This window comes from Falco rusticolus, chromosome 2 (genome assembly GCF_015220075.1).
Source record: "Falco rusticolus isolate bFalRus1 chromosome 2, bFalRus1.pri, whole genome shotgun sequence".
Taxonomy (NCBI): domain Eukaryota; kingdom Metazoa; phylum Chordata; class Aves; order Falconiformes; family Falconidae; genus Falco; species Falco rusticolus.
This window is the reverse complement of record NC_051188.1, coordinates 1,677,115-1,700,127: the sequence shown is the minus strand read 5'-3', so window position 1 is coordinate 1,700,127 and position 23,013 is coordinate 1,677,115. Positions and strand designations below refer to the sequence as shown.

General features: G+C 49.1%; 1 protein-coding gene and 1 long non-coding RNA gene across 6 annotated transcripts in view; both read right to left on the bottom strand.

The window, feature by feature from the left end:
• Nucleotides 1–10,274, bottom strand: part of GDPD5 (glycerophosphodiester phosphodiesterase domain containing 5) — a 190,774-nt gene extending 180,500 nt beyond the window's left edge. For 3 of the 5 annotated variants that reach the window (XM_037376789.1, XM_037376785.1, XM_037376788.1), the window contains exon 1: nucleotides 10,069–10,274. The gene's annotated coding sequence lies outside the window, so the exon portion shown is untranslated. Of the gene's footprint in view, nucleotides 1–637; nucleotides 790–2,226; nucleotides 2,284–10,068 lie in introns of those variants that run through there. The other 2 variants (XM_037376786.1, XM_037376787.1) reach the window with 2 other exon arrangements.
• A 633-nt stretch (nucleotides 10,275–10,907) lies between these two features.
• The window catches only part of LOC119143872, a 38,215-nt gene continuing 26,109 nt past the window's right edge, over nucleotides 10,908–23,013 (bottom strand). Inside the window, exons 7-8 of the long non-coding RNA XR_005102856.1 lie at nucleotides 12,359–12,461; nucleotides 10,908–11,564 (exon numbers count right to left, since the gene is read on the bottom strand). This is a non-coding gene — a long non-coding RNA (uncharacterized LOC119143872). The remainder of the gene's footprint in view (nucleotides 11,565–12,358; nucleotides 12,462–23,013) is intronic.

Here is a 23,013-nt window from a genome sequence, read left to right as displayed (position 1 = left end):
ATAAACACTATTCCCATTTTTAGAGAGAAGCTGTGGGCACCTATCCTCTGGAGGACACTGCAAGTTGCGGATCCCATGAGGATGGAGATGTCTGCATAAGCATGGAGCCAGGTGCCCAGATTTGAGGGGGACAACACATGCCCACACTCATTCCCCACACACTCATCTCAGCACATTCAAGCAACACATGGGAGCTCCTGGGAATTGTGTGCTTCCAAATCAAGGTGGGAGCCAGGTGATTCCTGGCCCAGGTCTACACCACTGCACCCTTTACCAGCTTCAACCCACGTTTTCACCACCCCTTCAGAGATCAGTGCCCTGAAAGAGCACCAAGCCAAGCTAGGACAACTGTCCTCCCTGCACAAACATTCAATGGTTGCACAAGAGCTCCAGGAGCACTTTCTCCAAGCAAAGAGCAGCCTGGTGAGGTGTGAGCAAGTGCCTCCCTCAATTTAATTCAGTCCACACTGAGACCAGCTACCGCCTTCATTAAGCATCAGTCAGCTCATTACATGCACAAACATACCGTAAGCAGCCAGCTGCATTTAAGGCACATGCTTGACCAGTTTACAAGCCTCAATCCCCAAATTTTCTACTTCCTTTTTAAAAAAACACAACACATTTGAGAGAGACTTACAGAGCAGCAGCACAATTCTTTGTTAGATGTCTCTGTACTGCTAGAAGACCCGAAACACCCACATCTCTCAAGCCTTGCTGACGATTAAGGTTTTAATAGTGCTGATAAGCTCTCAGCTGGAACAGCTCTTGCGCACAGTAAGTTTTATCTGCCACAGAGCACACTTGTTACAGAGCCTTTCTTATCGCTACTGCAAATATCAGCAGAGATAGAGAAGCACGTAATGCCTGGGAAGAGAAGGTGCAGAAATACGAGTGGACATGTCATCTTTTGACTCTGCCCAAGCTCATGACCTCGGGGGCTCCCTGCTCCTCACCTCACATACCCTCGAAAGCTCCATAGCCCCCAGCGAGAACAGCCCTACATCCAGCCCACAAATTGCTCAAGGAGAGGAGCGGAGCGGACTCCAGACCTTAAGCCAGTGGCCCAGATATGTCCCCCCAGGGAACATGCAGCTGAGCTACAAAGTTCAAGAAAATAGGGAAAAAGCCAGTGTTTACCATGAGCTGGGGGGAAGAAGCCAAGAAAGCAACAGTGATTGTCTCACGGGTCCAATACAGCACTCAGTACAACCCAACCATTACCCCAGAAGCTTAGATTTAAGGACTCTCACAACAGGAGGGTTTTAACATTACAAGCTGACACTTTTAGAAATACAGAGAGCCTCCCCCCACCCTCCCTGTTTAAGCTTATTCTGCTCTTAGAAGTGGATCTATAGCTGTTCACAACAGGACACCTCTAAGAAAGTCTGGACATCAGGTTACAGCTTCCCAATAAACTCACAGGCTTCATCCCTGCTAACTCATGACATTCCCACTGTAATACAGTGGTATCGAGCACATCAAGATGACAACCACAAAGGGGTTTCAGCCCAGCAGGAACCTTTGCCTTCAGGCACCCGCTCAAATCCAGCCTTGCTATTAACCAGGCAACCTCTCTCACCACACCTCTCACCCTCGACCAGAAGGGCCCATCCACCAGCCAAGGCATTTCTCACCCCGCTGCTCCAGGTGACACTGAGGCAGGTCACCAGCATCATTAAGGCTTCCCAGTATGTTGGTATTCAGCCAAGCATGGTTCAAGATCAGTGTGCACCAAAGCTTTCCCAGTCTGGCAGATGGACTGCAGCAGGCAAGCTGTTTGCAACACCTCCACAAAGGTGAGCCCTAACAAACAGCATTCCCAGCCAGCAGCAACATTTGGTGGAGCTAGAATTGCACAACAGACCCAGCAGAGGAGCAGCACAACAGAGCAGGTTTTGAAGGCTGGAAACCCTTGCATTTGAGATCCACAGCTTGCACCCTGTCTTTCTTTTTGGAGAAGACAAATAGGTACATTCAGATTTGCTCTACGTACACATATTTCCCCAAGAGCTCTGACAACTCCTAGCCAGAGGCCATTTATTTTAATCTCCCCTGGAGAGGAAAAAAACCAACCCAAAAAACCAAAACCCAACAACAACAACAAAAAAAACCACCCCCCAAAACCAACACAGTAAAAGCCTCCCACTTCCCCCAGTGTCTGGCAGGGTGTTCTGCCCTGTGCTGGGGTCTCCCATCTACTTCATTAGTCCACATGGGATCACTCACCAGTACCCATCGAGCTATGGCGAGTGGTTGTGTGAGTTCCTGCCATGTTTTTTATGCCTTTAAAAAAAAAAAAAAAAAGACTATTAAACAGCTTCTTTGTGGTCTTCTTCACTGCCCAGAGAAAGATACTGGTCTGTGCCGCTCTCCAAGCGGGTACCAAGCATGGGCCCAAACCTCACAGGTGCCAGCAGGCATGATGGCTTCACAAGACTCTGGGGTACTGCAAGGATAGCATTGCACCCAGGTTCCCCGTACTGGTTACATCCCCGCTGGCAACACCCCCCACCTCCTCCCTAACACTCTCATCCTTCCACTGGGAGAGCAATTTTCCAAACTACATCAGGTTAACGGAGCTGTGATACATCCATCTCCCTTCAGACAATGCTCACAGCTTCCAGCTTGCTTCAGTTGAAGACTTTAGCCTTAAATGAAGCAGATGAAAAAGGTTGGTAGATGCTAAATCCTTGTCATCAAATGCAAGGTGCACTGGGTGGACTGTTTTTTATTTTTAAAGGCTCCAAATTATATGTGCTGGTCCCATTGACAACATTGAGGAAGCTGAACAGGTTACTGCCTCCACCACAGCTCCTGTGACAGCAGGAGAGATGCCCACCCTCCCCAGAGGCTTTTCAGGACTGGGTTGCACAAAAGGTACAAAGACCCCCTTGCACCCAAGAGAGTCCCTTCCAGCTCAAGGGGTCTAGCAAACCACAGAGCAAATTTTGAGCTCCTTGTTGCCCACGTTACTCCTCACACCCCATGCAAGCTCAGGACCAGAGCAGAAACCACAGCACACTGCAGGCCTGACACTTGCCTGGGTACAAACGCAAGGAAGGACATTTCTTCAGATGTTGGCCTTCAGCCGCACCGCTCCTGCCCATGCTTTCAGGGACAACAGCTTTATTGCTATAATCCAACAAGCAGCTTTATTTTTCTTTGCAAAGCAAAACTGTATAAGGAGAACCTGCACTGTTTGCGTTTCGGGAACACGCATCTATGCAGCGGTGTGACCTTGCGAGGCACAAATGCTTGCCTGCCAGCATAAGGGACACCAGAGCATGCTTATTCCCACCACATTAACATTTTAGCATATACAGCTGTCTTACCCACAAGTACACTGCATTCCTTTAACATACACCTCTCCAAGAGCAAGAGATCCAAACAAAAAAAGCCACCCTGATGCAAAGGAGACAGATTAGGAAATACTTGTGATAAGGGAAAGTATCTCCAGCCGAGCTGTCAACCTTGCACTTTAAATTAGGCTTTTAATGAGGACCGCAAGCACTCTGCATTTCAGTGATTAACTCAGTGCTAAATATGAGTTTAGCTGCTTCATTTCTAACACTGATTCTGCCTCCAGATTTTGGGCAGGAGCAGAAACAGAGGAGAAGACAAGCACAACTGCACAAAGCTTGCAGGCTGTCAGACACCAGCAACTTCTGAAGCTAATGCCAAAGCCCAAGCAGGGGGGGTAAACCACCCCTAAAATTAGAGCCACCCACCATTATATATTTACAGAGCATCAAATGCAACATTATAAGTGGCTCAGGAGCTCATAGGACTGAGCCTGTGAGCATAATACATCTGGTTTTGGCAGGCATTTTGATTTCCTTGTAAAAGCTGGAAAGTGGGGCTTAGAAGTTCAGTGTACTAAGTGCAGAGCAATCCTTTACGATAAACATAATTTGCATATGAACAGGAATGCATCTAAAAATAACATTTTGAGAAGCCATAGGTCTTGCCTTACCTCTTGGCCTGACAGTTTCCAGGGCCCCCAACAAGCTCAAAACCATCCACAGGTTACAAGGACTGTTCAGCCATTACTATAGCGCAGATCTCTTAAGCTCAAACAGTCAGTTCTCGGCCAGGGATGGGGAAATCACAGCCCAAAAAGCTGGAGAGAAATGGAGCAAATCAGGCAGCTGGATTTCTGCCTGGACACCCAGAGCAGGACACGAGTGCTGCCTGTTTGCTGGGTATCAAACAGCAATAGGTTTGATAGTTTAAGGTCTCATAGACAAGAGACATAAATAATTAGTAGGTAGATTGGCACCGAGATTCCCACAAGACCCGCAAACAATCACTGCTGGAACAGGCGACTGCCTACAACACATCACCTACTTGACAGCCTCAGGAAACTTCTTTATGGGGCTTCTTCATACAAGAAAGTAGTGGGGCAAGAAAGACACACTGGTTTTACTCTTCTTCTCAAAAAAAGCCTTTTTTGTCTCAAAGGTCAAAGGGTTGGATGACTCCTTAACTACATTAACAGCTGAGACACAAAGGAAACATTTTAATCCCAAGGAAAGCATTAATTACCTCTTGGCAAAAAAACCCCAACCAAACCCAAAAAACACACACAAAAAAAATCCACCCAAATATCACAGGGTGACCTCACCACTGTGGTAGATCGCTGTAAACAAGCCCAGGCCCTCCCCGTCCCTTTCAGAGACCAGGTCTGGGCACCAGGAGCACCTCCACTTAACTTGATCTGGGAAGCCCCCAGCCCCATCTTGCCCCTTGGCAGCGTGATGGAGAAGGGCTGGGCACAGCAAGGGAACTTGAGGCATAGCCCTGAATACATCCCAGCTTTACCACCACTCTCCAAGGTTTTGCTCAGAAAACAGCCCTGCAGTCGGCACATGGGTTTCAGATGGAGTCACCCACAAGAGACACCTTGGAAAGGCCAAGCCTGCCCCTTAACACCAGGTTTCTGCCCTCCTCCTGGCAAGGTCCTAGAGAATTTAGTAGGACAGCAAGCCTAGACACAAGCTCCAAATCCTCTCCAAGCTGTTAAGTGACCTGCCCCAGGATTAGACCTACTTCCTGACTACCCCGTGGAGCCCCCAGAACATCACCCTGCCACCCCACAACCTTCAGGTACCAAGTCCCAACTGCTAGCCATGGGGCTGTAGCCATCTGCAATCTGAAAATTTAATACATTTGTTTTGCTGCAGTTCTGCAGTAGGCAATCAGACCACTGATTTGGTTTTAGACTCAGGCAATTTGCTTTATGATTAGGTGACTGTCAACTCAAGAGATTCATCAAATAAGTGGCCCAAGATATAATCTATTAGAACGGCTCAGAAGAATGCTTGGACATCGAAGGGTACAGCCAGTCCGCTACATCTTTTTAAATGCTACACCCAAAATACCTATTAAAGAAAACTCTGGTCTTCACCTTGTGCTATTTAAGGCCAATGCAAGATGCTTCCTGAGCTACCTGTGCAAGTGTGAGCCTGAAAATTGGTGCAGCTAAAAACAGCAGGCAACCGGAATATTTCTGCACTGTGCATCTAACCTCAGGCTGGGGGAGGGAGAAGTTTCATTTCAGCTCGCCAAGGAGGGGGGAGGTAAGCAAAATGCAGGGACCAGACATTTATAAAGAGATTTTACAAGTTACAGCAGAGTTTTAAGAGAAATTGCAGGATTATAAGAAATAAATAAAAGGCAAGCTTGCTTTAAGGGGAAAAGTGTAAGATAGAAGCTGCTTTCGCACAGTGCCACACGGTAAATCTGAAAGTGAAACAGATTATTTTGAGCATTTCCAGACAAGAGCAGCATAAGCTCACAGTCCATCACCTCCAAGCCCTCTGGGATCCAGCAGCCCGGACCCCAAGCACCAGGCAAAGCCTGGCTCCCGAGCAGTCAGCGACACAGACAACAGTGGTTAGAGAGCAGGAGGATTCAGTTTTGTTATGACTAAGGAATTACATTAAAACCAGTAAGAGCTATTTCCAAGGAAGGGATTAGCCACCAGCAGGACTGCACAGACATGTGGGCCCGGTGACTGAGCTGGTGCCCAGATTTGCACATCACCCCAGGAAAGGTGCCATCTGCCTCCCTCCTATCCCCATCCCACCCTTCAACCAGCAGAAAAAAAAAACCAAAACCAAAAACACCAGCTCACTTTAGCACTACATGGATCAAGAGCCACAATCCCCTCCCAAAAAAAATCCACCGGTGCAAAAATATATTCACAAAAGAAACATTTTTCATAAAGTTGATCCTGCCCAAAGACCAGGCAGGCAAAAGAGACAGATCTCAGTCACAACGTGTAATAGATTCAGCATGTGAAAACACACGATGTGTCGAGATAGGCATGATCACAGAAAAATTTCCAGTTGCCACCCAAGAAGGTCCTTGTTTTAATACCCTTCAGGGGAACACTCTGTACCTTGAAACCACTCCTTGGCAGAAATTTTATACAAATATTTAATTACATATAAAAACAAGGCCCTTTTTTCAGGTTATTGAGCAATGACAGACTATTTAACCAAATGTTCAGGCAGTTGCCCTGCCAGTATCTGTGGGTATTTTTGAAGGAAGTGAGGAGAACACAGTGGACAGCAAAAGAGGAAAAAGCAGCAGTGCCAGACACCACTGCACAAGGGTTTGCATTTTTTTTTTTTTTGAAAGTCAAGACATGCATCAAAGTAGCTGTATCTAATCACTGTTTATAGAGAGGCTAGCAGGCAAAAGCAACTGCTATAAACAGTCTTTTAAATCCCTTTTCCCAGCATCACGCTTAGGATATTCTTACAAAGGTCTGTTAAACACCAGCAGCATATTCAGACATGGGAAAGCCACCAGAGAGCACAGCTAGAAGGGGAACATTTTGCTTGAGGAAGAAGGGCAGCAGAATTAGGTGCCTGGGTCCCACACCCACACTGGATATTGCCCCCTGCCAAGACCCTCCTGAATCCCTGGATGGGCAAAAGTTGTCATCTCCACAGCTATTTCAGCATGGGCAAGGAAAAGCGCGTTGGTGTGACACTGCCCTCTCCTGAGCAGAAGGAACTGCTCAGCTTCACACCCAGCTCATCAGTACGATTTTAGAAGAGCAGCAGCCCTGAGCAAATGCCCTACTACAAGGAGAAAAGCTGAGACACCACTCACCCCACAACAACCACAGTTAACACCAACAAAGCCGAGAGCAGCTACAGCCTCCTCACACCAGCAGCGCTTGCTTTTTCTGCACGAGAGTGAATACCACCATGTGGTCCCCTTGAAATGTAATTATCAGCTACTGCAACCTAACGAAGCCTTTTTATGGCCACAGCCAAGTGGCTGCACCAGGTGGGTCCCATCACTTCATCTCAGTATCAGCAAGAAGGTGCAAAGCATCTCACTAAAAGGCTTTTGGACAGGAGCATGGCCCCTCTGGCTACAGCTTCTCAAGAAAAAGGAGTTTCAAACCAGCATCACAGCCTCCAGGGAAAGCATATTTCTACGCCCTGTGTTTGTAGAAAAGCTGCTCTTAGAAGGAGCCCCAAGTGCCCATCCACATCCAACCCCAGCACTCAATGTCAGCGATAACCACACCCTCACACACCAGCCTGTGGCTGTAGGGCAGCAATGCCACAAGTGTTTCAAAGGTGCAACCATACCCTTTCATCTTTACCCTTGTTAGGGCTTACAAAGCAAGTTAAAGGACAACATTGCCCATAGGTGTGTCAGTTAAAAGGGGACTGAGATCTAACTTCCACCACCTGTGAGCATCAAAGTGCCTCCAAGCAAACAACAAGGTGAATGAGCCACCTGCTACCAGTGCATCCTGACCTCAACCTACAACATCATTTGCAACCGTGAGTTACTGTAACCCATATAAAACAAAAAACAAAAACAAAAAAACACACCAAAACCACCTAAATATACTGATTTTGGCATTGAGCAGTGTGAAACACCATGGCAATTTTAATGCAGCTACTTGAGATCAAACAAACACATGGCAGTTTATGGATAAAAGTACAACAAACGGTCCCCAGCCCTTGCAGCTGGTTCAGTATCTCATTATAATCTTCCTGGTTCATCAAAGCAATTTGTTGCCTTGCAAAATCTAAAACCTTTATCATTAATTCCAAGGCAGCAGTTTATGAATCTACAACCCAACACCAAATAAATTGATCTAACCAGAACTCATTTTCTTTGTGCTGCTCGCTGTCAACACACAAGACAAACATCAGTCATGCTTCACCTTCTACAGAATTCATTGCAGGGAAGAGCATAACGTGCAGAACATGCTTATTTAATAGAAAAAGTACAGCTTGACAGAGACACCCACTCTAAAATTAACTCTGCCTCGAAGCAGGGCTTGTATTTGCCATTGAAGAAGCACCTTCTATATCAGAGAGAAATATTCCGCAACTAAATATTGCTGGGATATCGGCGTGAAGACGCTTCAAGTCTTGACAGAGGTAAACATGTTAAAATAGCAGGCTTTAAGGATTCAGGATGCATCACTGCTCAGGTGGGTAAAGGCTGTATAATGCATTAATGGGCCGCTTTCCATAGCAATCTGATGACATGCCAGACAAAATGCAAGGCAGGAAATCCATTTACTTCAGCTTTTCCCCAGCCACACCTGCCAAGTGCAAGCTAGCAATTTATAAGAAGGAAAGAAGGTAGAAGGCATTTATCCTGCATCCTTGTGTGATCCAAACCCAAAAAAGCTCTTTAAAAACAAACACTGGTCTAACTTTTGCTCACTAATAAGCAACAGTCTAAATTTCCTGGCAGCTGGGAGCACCCTGAGGAGAATACAGCATCCGAACGGCGTAGTCGGCTTTAACGTTCCTCATGCATGGCGTAACTTTCTAACGGAGAAAAACCTGTACGGGCGTACTGAGCGAGCACTCGTTTTCCCTCGTACAGGGACAAAGACCCAGCAAAAAGAACCATTTTTTTTTTTTTTTTTTTTAATTTCACATGCAGTGTGGTCACAACTTTCCGATCATCTATCCGTAATCCCTTTCCAGCCCCAAAATAACCCTTAAGCCAACACGATTACAAGTAATAATAGTGGCTGTACAGACCCACCCCTGAAACCCCAAAGCACGGCCAGTTTGACAAAGCCAGGTTTTTTCTGGCTGAAGAATCCCCATTTCCATCTTGCCAGGGGTGAAATTTCACAGCTTCAACATCAGGAATTGCTACAACAGACCTTTTCCAGAGGAAGGCTCACATTTCCACTGCAAGTCCTCAATGCCCAGTTTTCTAGGCGGTGAATATACGGGACTTGGGAGGGAGCTTCAATAAAACAGCCATGAGATTAAATTTTTCCCACTTTTTCCCTGAATTACTCCTTTTTTCAAGCAATTTCTTTGCCAAGCATCAAGACAAAATAATACCCTCCACGTTCAATCTTTCTCAGGGTCCTTAACAGGAGCCATACAGGGTATCGCTATTGCATTCTCAGAGGGTGCTAGGAGAGTTTGGGTGCTGGCCGGGTGCAGGGTACTCCTCCAGCCGAGCTAGCGGCAATAAATCCCTCTTGGGATTTTGCTGCCTCAGGATTTTATGGTGTCGGACAACCCCGGGGGAGTGGGACACTGCAGATGTCATTATTCGGAGAGTGGTGTATAAAAATGAAGCGTTACCTGTAAAACCAGTAGGGCCTAAAGGAGAAAAGGGGGTGACCAGATCCACACCCTGCCAACTGCCGGCGGGGGGGTGTCCTGGAGACCCCGGAGGTTATGGTGGGACCTCTTCCCACTTGGGTGCCCACCCATGGCCCCCACCACAGGGTAGTACCCCATCACATCCCAGCCTTGCTTGGGATGCTCCAGGTGAGCCACCCATGGGGGGGCACACACTGTTTTGGGGGGGAACGGAGGGCACAGAAACACCTTCTGGGGGAAACACCTTTCTAGACAACAGTCACCCTTTGGGGGTCAAACCCGGCGTATCTGTCACACACCCGACACACCCCCCCACCCCCACGGCTCAGCATCTCCCCCCTCCTCCGGGGCACCCGGCACCCCCCTCGCCGGGCAGGCAGGGACGGGAAGGGGGTGCAAAAGGCCACCCGCTCCTTCCAGTCCAACCAGTCCAACCCTTTACCTGCTGCCTCTGGGAAATCCTCCAGGTCGCCAAGTCCCGAGGGAGGGGGACCGCTGCCCCGCCGAGCGATGCTCCCCGCTGCCGCCGTCCCCTGGCAGAGGGTTGGATGGGGGCACCCCGAAGGGCCGGGAGGGAAGACGGAGGTGCCACCACCCTGTCCCCGTCCCCGTCCCCGTCCCCGCAGCCCGGCTCGGCTCGGCTCCGCCGCCCGCTCCCGGGAGAGGGGCGGGGGCTGGGGCGGGCGGCTCCGCCCCGGGCAGCGGCGGCGGCGGCGGGAGGAAGAGGAGGCAGGAGGCAGGCTGCACCCGAAGGCTTGGAGCCCCTCTGCGTTTGGGTTTTGTTGGGTTGGTTGGTTGGTGGGGTTTTTTTTGGAGGGGCGGTGTGTCCCTGCGGAGATGCACCCGACTGGCAGCAACACCCCCCGCCGTGGGGTGCCCCATGGGGTCTGGTTTGGGGGGTCCCCTGCTAATAGGAAGGTTGGGGCACCCCTGCCAAGGGAAAATACATGCCCCCCCTCCCGGTGCTGCCCCAAACCTGGGCTCTGCTGGGGAGGCAGGGCTTGGCACTGCACTGTGGGGTCTGGAAAGGCTGAGCCCCAAAAAGGGCAGCGACCCCTCAGCTTCATCACGCATCATCGCCACACATCACCTTCATCTTCCTCCCGTGAACTGGGATGTCTGGAAATTGTCCAGCCCGGGGAGCAACATGTACGTACACACACACAGAGTGTAGCTAAAATACAAAGCCAGCCTGGAAAACCTCTGCAAGTTAGAGCAAACGCATGGCCCTGTGCACCCCGGGCTGCTGTTAACTGGGCACCAGTAAATCCCTGCTTGGCAGCCAGGAGTGGAGTCACAAGGGAAAATACATCATTCATATTTCTGTTTCTTGGTATTTATATCGAAGGCAATCATGTCTCAAAGCCTGCTAGGAGGGATGCTTTGCGCAGCAGGGTGTTCTCGTGTGAGAGGACAGAGGAGGGTGAAAAGCATCAGGGACAGATTACTCCTGCTCCTGTAAATGTGCCCTTCCCAACTCACCCACCATTTATTTTTCTCTCCATTTTCATCACTTGCACTTGGTCTTATATTAGATCCCCATCTCCCAAGCATGTAGGTGCACCATGGACGGGTTCCCTGGACCTGACCTACACACTATGGCCATCCTGGAGTAGCATCCTCAAGTTGTACCAGTTTGGGGAAAGGATGAGCGCTGATGTGTCTACACCGTGCTCAGAACTTGTTTTCTACACACTTCAACAGTGTGGGTGAATCAGGGCGAGAAGGATGTCCAGGGCTGCCCGGCACCGTGGACAAAAACTGAACTGTATCTTTGCTGTCAACTTCCTGCCTTTCTTGATGCAGGGTGGCAAAATACTCACCTGAGAGCAACGGATCTCTTTCTTTCTGCAAATTGGCCATTTTCCACCATGTTGGCCCACGCTCAGAGCCAGCTCCGGAGGAGTGCACGGTCCAAATGGTGCAAAAGGAGGAGATCTGCTGTCAAAATAACAAGCAAGTGTGAGACAGATGCCAGGCTCATCTTTACCGAGACAAACAACACCTATGGCTCACTAGCAACTGTCTCTTTTCCTAAGGAGTGCAGAAATAAACCAAGAAGCTGCACCCACTAGCAGGGAAACCTTGCCTGCAGGAAAAGACTGGAGGCAAAAAATCAGAATATAAAGTCTGATCCAAAGTGACGAGCCTCAGCCCCAGCAGAAGAGATATGGGCTGCGTTACAGGCAGCGTTACGGGCAGCGGTCCTGGTAGCTGTTTGCCAAACACCGTTCCTTACAGTACTGCTGACGGCAGGCATTTCAAAATCAGAAGTCCCTTAGAGCTGTGATTATTTTAAATCCTGATGAAAATATATCCTGTGGGAGCATTTTATTTGCTGCCTGGTTGCTGGGTCCACAGCTTTAGGCTGTGTTTTCCTGCAGGCTCGCGGGTGGCTGTGCAGCAGGGTACAGGGCAGATGCAGGTATTTCGAGGCATATAAAGTCGTGACTGTAGATCCTTGTGACTTTGCCAGACTTTAAACAGTGGGGATGACATTTTACATGCTTGGGTGTCTGCCTAGGGATGGTCTCCTTTTAATTTCAGCAGAAAGAGTTCAGCCATTTGTAAGATAAAGGGAAAAATATTTTCTTCTGGCACCGGGAGAAAATACTCTTCTAACTTGTGAGGTTCCAGAAACACTGCAGCTGCTCCTAACGTCAGCCAGCAATTTGCTTTTTAAGCATCCATTTGCTGAGGAAAATGCCTCCAAAAAGAATCAGAGTACGCACATTTTCAGCATATTTCTTCGACTCGGCCATCTGAATTGGACACAGGCTCCCGCCGGGGATGCAGGGCTGGGGAAGGTTTCCTTTTCAAGCCACCTCCAAGCAGCTGTGAAAAGAGGAATGAAGAGCACAAAGACCATCCTTCCCCTGCTGCTAGCAGCACTTTGGCTGCTAAAGGCTGTGCAATGTCAAAAAAAAGTCACGGAGCAGCCAACGGAAGGAAATTTCATGCAAATTTTGAGACAGCTTCTAGGAAAATAGATGCAATTTTGGATTGGGAAAGTTGTTTTCAGATTTATAAAAGTTCCTTATCCCATGCTTAGAGTCTTGAATGCTCAAAACTCTTTTAAGTATCTCCCTTCGGCACAGCTAGGATTTCTGCTGTGCCCATTCCTCACCGTATGTCCCCAGCCACATTCATTTCAAAATGATGCACCTACAACACCCTCATTAAAATCCTTTGAACTCCTGTGTGCAGTCACTTTTTATTTAAGCTGCTCCATTAGGACCCGTCTCAGCGCTGATGCTTTAAACCAGGGGTGAGTTTCAGGCGTAGGCAGATTTCACACCACATCCTGAAAGCGTTTCATTATACGCTTATGGGAAGGAAAAATCGGTCCAGAAGGGAAATTTTTCTTTTCTGGCAGGGAAATACGAGACTGGGGATCTGGCGATGCAGAAGGGTATCACGTGCAGAGTCTTAGAGGAGGCGGCACTTTGGTATTTTGGGTGAAGGAGATGCTGCAGTTTCCTGCGGGAGTGGGAATGAAGGGAAGGGGGTAAAGTGTCCTCAACTGCAGCATCACCCTCCTCCACGGAATTCATCCCCTCCGTAAGTAGAGAAAAAACCCTCTTCCCCTTTCCAGGCTCACAGGAGGGAAGTCTTTGCTGGAGAAACACTTGCCTGAGCCCTTCTGGTGACCCAGCCGTGGATCTTTTTTAGTGTCACAGGGTACCTTGCTCCTCCCCGATATGCCAGAACACTTAGGATGTTGCTTTTTAGCTTTTGCTGCTGTGCTGAGGGGTGGCAGGGTAGCAACAGCAAGGTTTGGGAAACAAGACAGGGTACGGTGAAAGCACAGCGGATTCCTCCATGGCTGGCTTTATGGGGAAGAGCAAGGAACAAACATCCAATTAATTGACGATGCCACATCTGGATGGAGGGCACTGAGCAAGGCTCGGAGATTTGCCATACTGTCTCCATTTTGCAGGAGAAGAAAATGAAGCATGAAAAAAGCAAGGCCAAATTTATCTAGAGGCCGTCCGGCGGGAAGCGAGCCAAGACGTGTAGGTCTGTCTGTCTGCCTGCCTGCCCGTGCCTGGCAGCGGAGCCAGCGGGAGGCAAATCCCCATCGCGGCTGCCCCAGAGCCAGCAGAATCTGACCAGCCTTGGGGAGGGGAAGGAAGCATGGTAAGGGACACGCTATTGTTTTGCCCATGCAAACACTCAGGGAATGCAGGGCAAACAGGAGGGAGATCTGCGCTTTCCTGTGTTTGTGCTGCAAATACTTTCATTAAGGTGCTTTTTCCTAACTCTTTCTCCCAGGCCTTTGTGCCTGTAATAAGTGTAAGGAGGGTGTTGATTGCAAAGCATCCCCTTAGGCACAATTATTTTACCATAATAACATTTACAGGGAGAACTTGCAGAACTCTTTTGCTGTTCCATCCTCTGTATTTCAACCTCTCCTTCACATTTTATTCGCTCACCAGTCTGCCCCAACAAGCCCGTGCAAGGTACCCGTCCCTGCAGCAGGAGCGGTGGTGGACTTGTGAGCCCTGAAGAGATCATTGAGGGCAAGTATGTGAATGTTACCCAGCAACTAGAGATGAAGATATTTGTCTGCTAAATCAGGAAACACTTTGGCTGTTTGCACAATAGCTGTGTTTGCCTGCTCTGTAGTAGGTTAACCAGCAGCCCTGCAACCCTTTCAGGACGGTTGATGTATGTATGTGATGAATGTACTTAAATAAGAGGAAAGTCACTGACATGGATTATTGCTGCAGGTAAATCAGGCCCCAGCCACCCTCAGCCTCCCCTGATCACTGCAGTGAAGTCTTCCGGCGGGGGGAGAAAGTATAGCCATATTGATAGTCCAGTCATGAAAAAAACCCATCCAAAAGCAAAGGACGGATTTTATCCTGGCACAGTCTGGAAGAGAGAATTACAGTCAGCACCCTGCATCCTTTCCCCACCATCAGAATAAAATACTTTGTGGCGTGTCATCAGTATAAAATTAGCCCTGAGCACATCTCCACATAGACAGAGTGGCTGGAAGTCAACAGCAAAGTCAATTGAGAAGACAAATGAGCATTTTTTCAGCTGTTAGGAGAAATGACTGGGGGAAGTGATAAACAGAAGCAGAAGTCTCCCCATTTGATGTCTTTATGGCAAACTAGGTGCTCCTCTGCTGCAAGAATGGTATTTAAATATAGGCTGTTTTATATAAATAAATGCAGAATAGGCCATAAGATGTTTTATCAGGTCAGTCACATGAGGTAGTCCCTCTCCTTTCATAACTGAAAGGTGCAGTCCAGCCCTTGGACAGGCAGTTGAACAAGCACTGGGCAAGGGTTAACCAGCACTTGGGCATGCCCTTGGCTATCACAGCCCCATCCCCCTCTCCATCGCCATCCTCCCAGTCGATTCCTCAGGAGCAAAGTATGAACTTCCCCAGTAAGTGACCCTGTAAACTCAGAAGAGAGTAAGGATAAAGCTAGCAAGGTCCAAACAAGTGGGTTGCAGGAAGCATTGATTGCCTTCAGATGGGCAAAGAGGCAACAAAAGGATGGAGGAGGGGGAGAAGGTGGTTGTCGAAAGATGAGAAGATCTGGAGGAGCCAGAAGGAATCTTTGTGGTGATGGTGGCCCAATGGCAAGGTGGGATGTCTGTCTCCATCGGGGTTTCTCAGGATGAAGAGCATCCTGTGCCCTCCTTTCCATCTGAAGCCCTGATAGCAATGTCTTACGCAAACAGCTCCTGGGCAAGTGCCACAGCCCTTCAAAAGGCTTGGTTGGAGAAACACGGGTCTGAGCAGTCTATCCACAGCCTCCTGGATGCAGGTGAGGTGGGAAGTGGTGCATGATCTTGCACAGACATCTTAATTGAGAAGGACAGCCATTGCCACAAAGCTGAGCTGGTGGCAAGTTTCAGTCCTGTATCCCAAGCTTTTGACCTTTCATTTCTTTGCATTTTTTCCCACATTAAATGCACAATTGGAAGTAACGAACCCATCTATAAGCCTCAGCTCCCGCTCTTAGTACGAAGCACAGGACAAATACAGGTCTGCTACAGAGGAATTAAAAAAAGGCATGCCTTGGTACAACATCCCATACCGCCTCACACATCGGCCTCCATTACCAAAGGCCTACGAGTGCTGGAGACATTCATGGCTGCGTTCAGTTAGTGAAGCAGTACAATAAATACTGGATATAATTCTCGACTAGTGGCTCCCCTTCCAGCTCGGCTGAGGGGTGGGGAGTTAGACCAGACATCTCACTCCCCATCCACCTACAGGCTGCACATGGCCTCGCTCATGAAACACGCGCCTGTTGACGCCAGCTACATGTTGTTAGCAGAAAGCGTACATCTGGTGTCCACATGAAGATGTTTGAAGGAGGAAGGTGGACAGAAAACCAAAGTGACTGAGGACGCCGACCCAGCCAGCAGCACTCATCGCTGGGATGAAATGCACGGCATTCCCAAGACCCATCCGTGCATCCTCTTGGTACCAGCTTCCATCTCTTTTCCTCCCCTCTAGCCACACAAACCAGCATCACACAGATGATGAATATACAGATGGGACAGGTCTTTGGTCCTGCAACTCCGCCCGCAGTGCTCAAGGGCCAGGAAGACGCAGCCAGACCACTCTGAGATGGTTACACACCACATCATATATGAAAAGAGATGAATTAAGATCATATTGAAGCCCTTTGCTCCTGGAAGGGGACATCTAGGCACCACCAAGGATCCTTTTCCTCCATTTTTAAAAGCCATTAAACCAGCATCCTCCCCACTATCTGGTGATTCCCTGAATGAAGGTAGTTTAAGGGAGGAAAATCCAGTCCTGAATATATAATTGGTGGCAACCGAGCCAATTTCAAGCCTGCAATTCCTTTTTTGAAATGCGCATTTAGCTGTAGGTGGGAATAGCTATCCACCTACTGCCGGACTGTGTTTGGATACATTGTGAGAACTTCAGGGCACATAGGTAAAGCCATCTCTGAACTAAATCAGTCAAAATGACTGTGTTTAACAGCATTTTCTAGATCCTAGATGTGGTTCATTTACCGAACAAAGGTGACTGAAACAGCAACGAAAGAAATGTATTTGTCATTGTGTAAGCAAGATTTTCCTGCCCTCGTGAGGAGCTTTACCAGAAATTATTCTGATAGCATCTGGCCCCAAGAGTTGGAGAGGATGAGTATGAAGGCCAGACCTTGCTTGCATCACCGTGGATTTTGCTGGAGGAGCTCCCATCACATCCATCCTGGAAAGCAAACCCCAGCATCCTCCCAAGAGCCACTTGCCAGCTTCCCCGTGCAAACAGAGCTGCAATGCTTCCTTCTGCTCCCTGCCTGTCCACCCCTTCTTTTCTCTTAACCAAAAACATTAATCAAACACTTTCAATGAGGCCTTTGTTTTGCACCTGCACATCATCGAGCATGGGAAGGTCTGGGTTCATGCCTTACACCCCTGATGCCGCACAGAAATCTATCTTTATTGACAAAAATGATCATCGATGCAGCTCCCTCCGGGAGGACTTTCACCTGCTCCAGCCTATGCAAGGCTTTAGCCACATTATTGTGACTTTGGAGGTGATGTTTATATATGAACAGAGAGGGGCACACAATCAAACCTTTCACACCTGCCCTAGCCCAGTTAATATTAAACACCTTCATGTGATATCTCTCTATTTCTCCAGACCAAGAGGAACCTACCACATTTTTCTCATAGCTTCTTTGCAGGTAGATGAAATAAAATCTCTTGCAAGCAGCTCTGCCACAGACCTGACCTGCATCCCTGAACAAAGCCTCTCTTATTCAGCGAGGCAAAGGGGAACACTGGTTTTCTGATTACCTCCATCCCAGAGTGTTCTCGGACGGAGACGCAGGGTTTGAAGGTCTCTGTTCGCTGACCCCATAACAGGGGCTTTATCTGCAGGCTGGGCTGAAAGACCCATCACAGCCTCTAGCTAAATCTGTCTGTGATGGAGCATGTTTGCACAAACAATGCTGAAATTAAAACCCCCAGAGTTCAAAACCTCATTGTCTGGAGAATGCTATGTAAATCCATTTCCCCCGCCTTTCTACTAAAGAAGCAATGTATTTCCTTCCTGTCACAATATAATGTGGTCCTACATGGTGCTGTTCCAGTGGTTTATATAAATTTAAAAGGTAAATTGCTTTTTGATGGGTGAAATACAGCGTGTGTGGGGTGCATCCGAGTTCAGTTGTCCAAGCATCAGTAGCTATGCACAAACACTCCTCTGCTTAAAGTCAGCTTGGCATTTTGGGGCATATTTGGCCCATCAGGGCCTTAATATAAGATCTTGGAAAGATGAGTCCTCCTGACAGAACACTGTGCTAGCCAGCATTTGGGTGGCCTGGGCTCACAGAGACAATCTGAAGCAGAATGGAGTGGTCAGCGTCAGAGCTGATGTTGCCTGAAGGTTGGGTGCACCCGAAAGGTTCAACATCCCTGAAAAAAACCTACTAGAAAAGCAGGACCACTCTCCTCTTCTGGTGCTGTGGTACAACCTACTGCAGAGATAGCATAAAGCTGATTAATCAGTTCATATAGGAAAGATAAAGGCAGGGATGGATGAAGGGGGTCACCCCTCATCTCACAAAACTAGTCTGAGCACAGCTGCAGAGTTGGACCCTGCAGCTCGTGTTAGAGCCAGGGAGGACTCAGAACTTGCGTGGTGGGAACTGGCCAAGCTATGGCTCAGCAGTAAGACTGAGCAAGACCCTGCGTGCAGCCGCCCGGGAGGCCATGTGCGTTGAGAGAGCATGAGCACCTTAAAATAGCCAGAGGTGAGTCAAAGGGCAGAACTGCCCGTGTGCTGCCCATCCCTTCCTGGAGCAGCTCAAGATCTTTGGCCCCAAATACTCCATGAAGACTTTTCCCAGGAGATTTCTAGTGGCACATTAAGAGCTGAGACCACACAGCTTTTCCTAATACCTCACTGCTCCATTTGCATCACTAATGTGCTATGCATACCACTACCCAAATATATCTTTGTGTTCAAGCCCATAGTCCTTAGGCAGTGTCTGTGCTCTCCTAGATGAAATCAAAGCCTGGTGTGAAATAGCAGGAGGAGGCAAAGGACCTGGGCACAGCATGAATTTTACTTCTGCAACCCAAGCTGTGCTGGCAGAGCTCCTGCTACTTCCTCATGGTCACCAGCAGCAAAACAGTCCCATTGAACTGGGAACACTGGTTGGGCCAGGGCTGAGCCAGCACTTAGCTGCAAGGACTCCTTGTCCCTGAGGTCCTGCAGTGCCAGGGCAGGATGAAACTCAAGGGAGTTTCAGCAATTATCATACAGTTCCCTAGGGAAGCGAGACAGGTGGGATGGGTAGGGCTGGCTGCCTGGCCGAGGAGAGCAGCAATGACTGTTCTCAGCCCATGGTCAGAGCAGGGCTGGGCAAAGCAGTGTCAGAGCGCCCCACGTTCCTTGGGTGGGAGTGTGGGCTGCACCCCCCAGCTCTGGGGACAAGTCAGTGTCTTACAGATGAATTCTGCTAGCCTCAGAGATGGAAGGCATTTTGTCTTCAGCCCCCGGACTGCAAAATCCACCAGTGCCTGTGACACTGGGACATGTCGTGCCAGCCCTAGTGGGAAGGAGGCAATGATGTGGGAGCAGCAGCCTCTTTGCCAACCAGCTCACGCTGGGCTCCATGGAGGAGATATGAGCTAACTCAGCTCTGGCAGGTTAAAATAATTTGGGGGGCCCCACATTCAATGTAGCAGGTTGTCCTCGTGGGACAAGCAGGAGGGCACTGTAGGCAAGACCTACACGTCCTGCCATCGCTTCTGCAAATGAGTCCAAGCAATCTCCCGAGCAGGGTCTGGACTCACTCTGAAGATGTCACAGCTTAGTCAGGTTCACACAAAAATCCTTCTTTGAACCAGGTTTGTAAAAGCCCCCAAAGTGCTTATTTTGACCTATTTCATGCCTAGCTAGCTCAGCTCCGCACCTCGCTCTTCAGCAGAGGGTGGATCCCAGGTCAGGTATGTAGCTACCATCTGAGGGCTCTCGGAGACCCGGCAGCATGGAGAACCTGTTGATCTCGTCTCAATTCCAGCTTCCTGCTCAACCTGCCAAGAGCTGATCCCAGGGGGAAACATCTCAGCCAGGCAGCCTCCTCATCTGCTGGAATCATGGTGAGAGCAGACATATTCATCCTCTCCTCCTGGCACCAGACCTGCCCTGCCTTCTGCTGTTTTCATCTTGAGTTTCCCTTCCTCTTCCTGGTATAGGAGGCTTTTTTCCTGCTCCGAATGCTGTCTGGTGTTTCTGATGCTGCAAACACACCTCTTCACCCTCCCATGGCCAATCCTCCAACCCAGAAGTGGTTGCATTTCACTGGCAGCCACCCCAAACCCCACGTGGGGCTTGCAGCCACCCCAGCAATCACCACGGGCCTCTACACCATGGGGGGATGGGTGTGAATACACCCATTTTCAGCAGCACAGCAGATGTGGAGCAGGGGCAGCTCTGTTCCTTGGGGCAGATTTCCCCTCCTGGTTTGCAGGACAGGTCGGAGAGGCCATGAGATATTTGCTTTAAACATGAGGTAACGTCTGGGGTGGAAAGGTTACAACAAAGATGCTTCCAGTATTTATGCTAGTGAGACCAGCAGCCACCAGCAAGCTGTGCCAGGCAGCGGTGTGGTAATGAGGAAAGCAAATATTATGTTATATAGGTGTAATGAGCTGCTGTTGCTTTTTAATGCTGGGCCCATCCAGAGACAAAAGCCTCCTTAAATAGTTGGGATTCCTCTGATCAGCAGAGGGATGGGAGGAATAATATTTGGGAGAGGAACACACCCCGAATAACAGCGTCTCTGTGCTGGGTGGAAAGCAGAGAGCCAGCAGGCATCTCCCAGCCACAGATGGTTCCCATCAAGATGAATTTTTCCTTGTTAATCCCAAAACAAGCTTGTGATATATTTTCATTTCAGAGTTAAGTGGAGAAAAAAAGAAACTCCAGCATGACCCCCTGTTTTTCTGGCCACACTCCCTGCATGGCCTCTGCTCTGAGCAAGCACAGAAAATGCATTTCATGTTAAAGGGAGGTCCTAGCAGAGACCCCGAGATGAAAAACTCCTGGGGTAGTTCTTCCAGCTCTTTTTGACCTGGAAATTTATCCCATTGAAGCTGGAAATGAAAGTGAAAATCTAAAGCCAGGACTACCTCACTCTGTTACTGAACTGAGCCAGAACAGGGAGCCTGAAGGGAGTAGTGAGATTTGACAAGAGCAAAAATGTCACCCTAAATCTCCTTGGGGTTTGAACCCCTGTCATGCCCCCATGTCCTGCCTGTGGCCTGCTTCTCAGGAGGAGCAGAGGGTAAAGACAAGCCACATATAAGAAAGCAAACAGGTTAACTCCCAGATAGGATGAAGGGAGGAAGATCTTCTGGAAGAAATCTGGCTCCACTGTGGTGCGGACGAGCTCCCACTGCACCCGTGGAGGGAAGGGTCCCCCTCGCTGTCCCTCCTGAACCTGTCACCATCCTAGGGACTCGTTCTTTTTCTCATTTTATAGCTGAAAGAAAGCAGAGAGGAAATCAAGGGCTTGATAAAAATAACCAGGACTCCTTCAGGCTGGCTGCGAGGAGCATCCCTACAGCCAGCAAGTGCTTGGCAAGACAGCATGATTTGGGGATGTGTATTTAAAGATCTTCTGGGATTTAAAGCATCGAGGGACTGTCTGTGGGGGTGTCAGCAAGGGTGTCCAGCACAGATGATCTGCCTGTGCTGCAACTCTCACCTTTAAATGTTAAACCTGCTTTGAGCGTCAGGGATGAAGTCCTGAGCTAACCCACACCTGCAGCCTTCACATGCTCAGGAGCATTTTTACCTAAAAAAACCTCCAATGATACTAACTGCATCAGTGGGGGGACTGGGAATTATCTACACTCAAAAGACATCCCAAAAGCCCTGCTTTGTGGACTTGCCAGTCATTCCTCCACGGCCTCCCTGCCGTATGGCTTGTTGGATGGCGTGGTTCCCCAGACTTGGTGTGGTGAAACTACCAAGAGGCACCCCTTGGCGTGTCCCAGGACAGGTCTGCAAGGGCAGCCATGGGTAGGGATGTGCCACACCTCCCAAATGATGAGCTGGGGGGCCATCTGAAAGGATCTGGATGGAGGCAGGGCCAAGCGATACCTTTCCTCATGGGGTGACACTTCTGGTCCATGGGGGCCCTGCTAGAAGCAACCCTGCTAGGTGGTGACCTGTCCCTGACAGCTCAATGGGTTTCATTAATAGGGATTTGTGTCCAGACAGATCTTCTACCTGGGACACTTACAGCCCCCGATGAGGTTGGGCATCCCCCGCTCCTCTCCAGCACCTCCCTGCAGTGACTCAGATGTGCAAATGCTGACTCATTGCAATCTCCCAGCAGTGTCGAACTTCCCACACGTTCCAAGACAGGGTGGTGGAAGGAAGAAGATGCTCTGTTCGCCCTCCCCTGTGCCTTGAGGACACGTCAGAGGGCATTGCAGACACATCAGCAGGGTGGGCAAACCAGTGTAGGCTGGGGCAGTGCAAGGACTCTTCTTCTGGACAGGGATAAGATAAGGTGATCTGGTCTGGGAGTTGCTGCCCAGCATGGGAACAGGTTGCCAACCATCAGCTGGCACACAGTGGGACCTGCCCTGCAGGACACGCACTTCTGGCTGAGAAGAAGGGCCAGGGATAGGTTTAGGAAGAAGGATTTGCAGAGGTGAGGAAGAGGATGGGTACAGCCAGGCTTAGTGCCTTGTTTTGGGGTCTGCAAAGGGTAGTAGCACAGACCTTGTAAAATTAGGGAGCCTGGCCGTGCCAATCAGAGATGTCAGCACAGGTATCAGGAGATGATTATTCCATACAAGGATAAAAATCAGTGGTTTCTGCAGCAAACAGCACCACCAAAAAGGCTGCCAAGCTCTCGAGTCTGTGACCATCCACTGCAAATCCTGCTGGAAGATGACAGAGAAACCTGCAGTCACTCACCAGGGATGAGGCGGACTGCTCTCCCAGAGATCTGCAATGTAAATGGTCATCCAGATACAGAATTGGTCATTCTAAAAAAGATATTTCCCCATGGCATTGCAGGCTGTGGGGGACAATGCTCTCTGACTCATTTCATATGTAAGTCAGAGCAGACAAACAAGGTGATCCCTTCCAGACCAAAAAAATAAGCTTTAGCAAGCATCCCAGGTGTTTCACCCAAAAGATCCCATGATGAGAGCGTCTTTGTGCGGTTGGGATCCAGGTGTCTGCCGCACTTCTCATGTGGACGGATGGACGTTAGCAAAAGACAGGGATGCAGCATGGCTGGGCACTGCTCGTCTGTGCAGCACCTCACCCCAGAAGTGACTGCATCCTCAGGGACCTCTTTTTGCCAGTGTGAACAGCCCTGCCACATCTCAGAGGCATGCACCC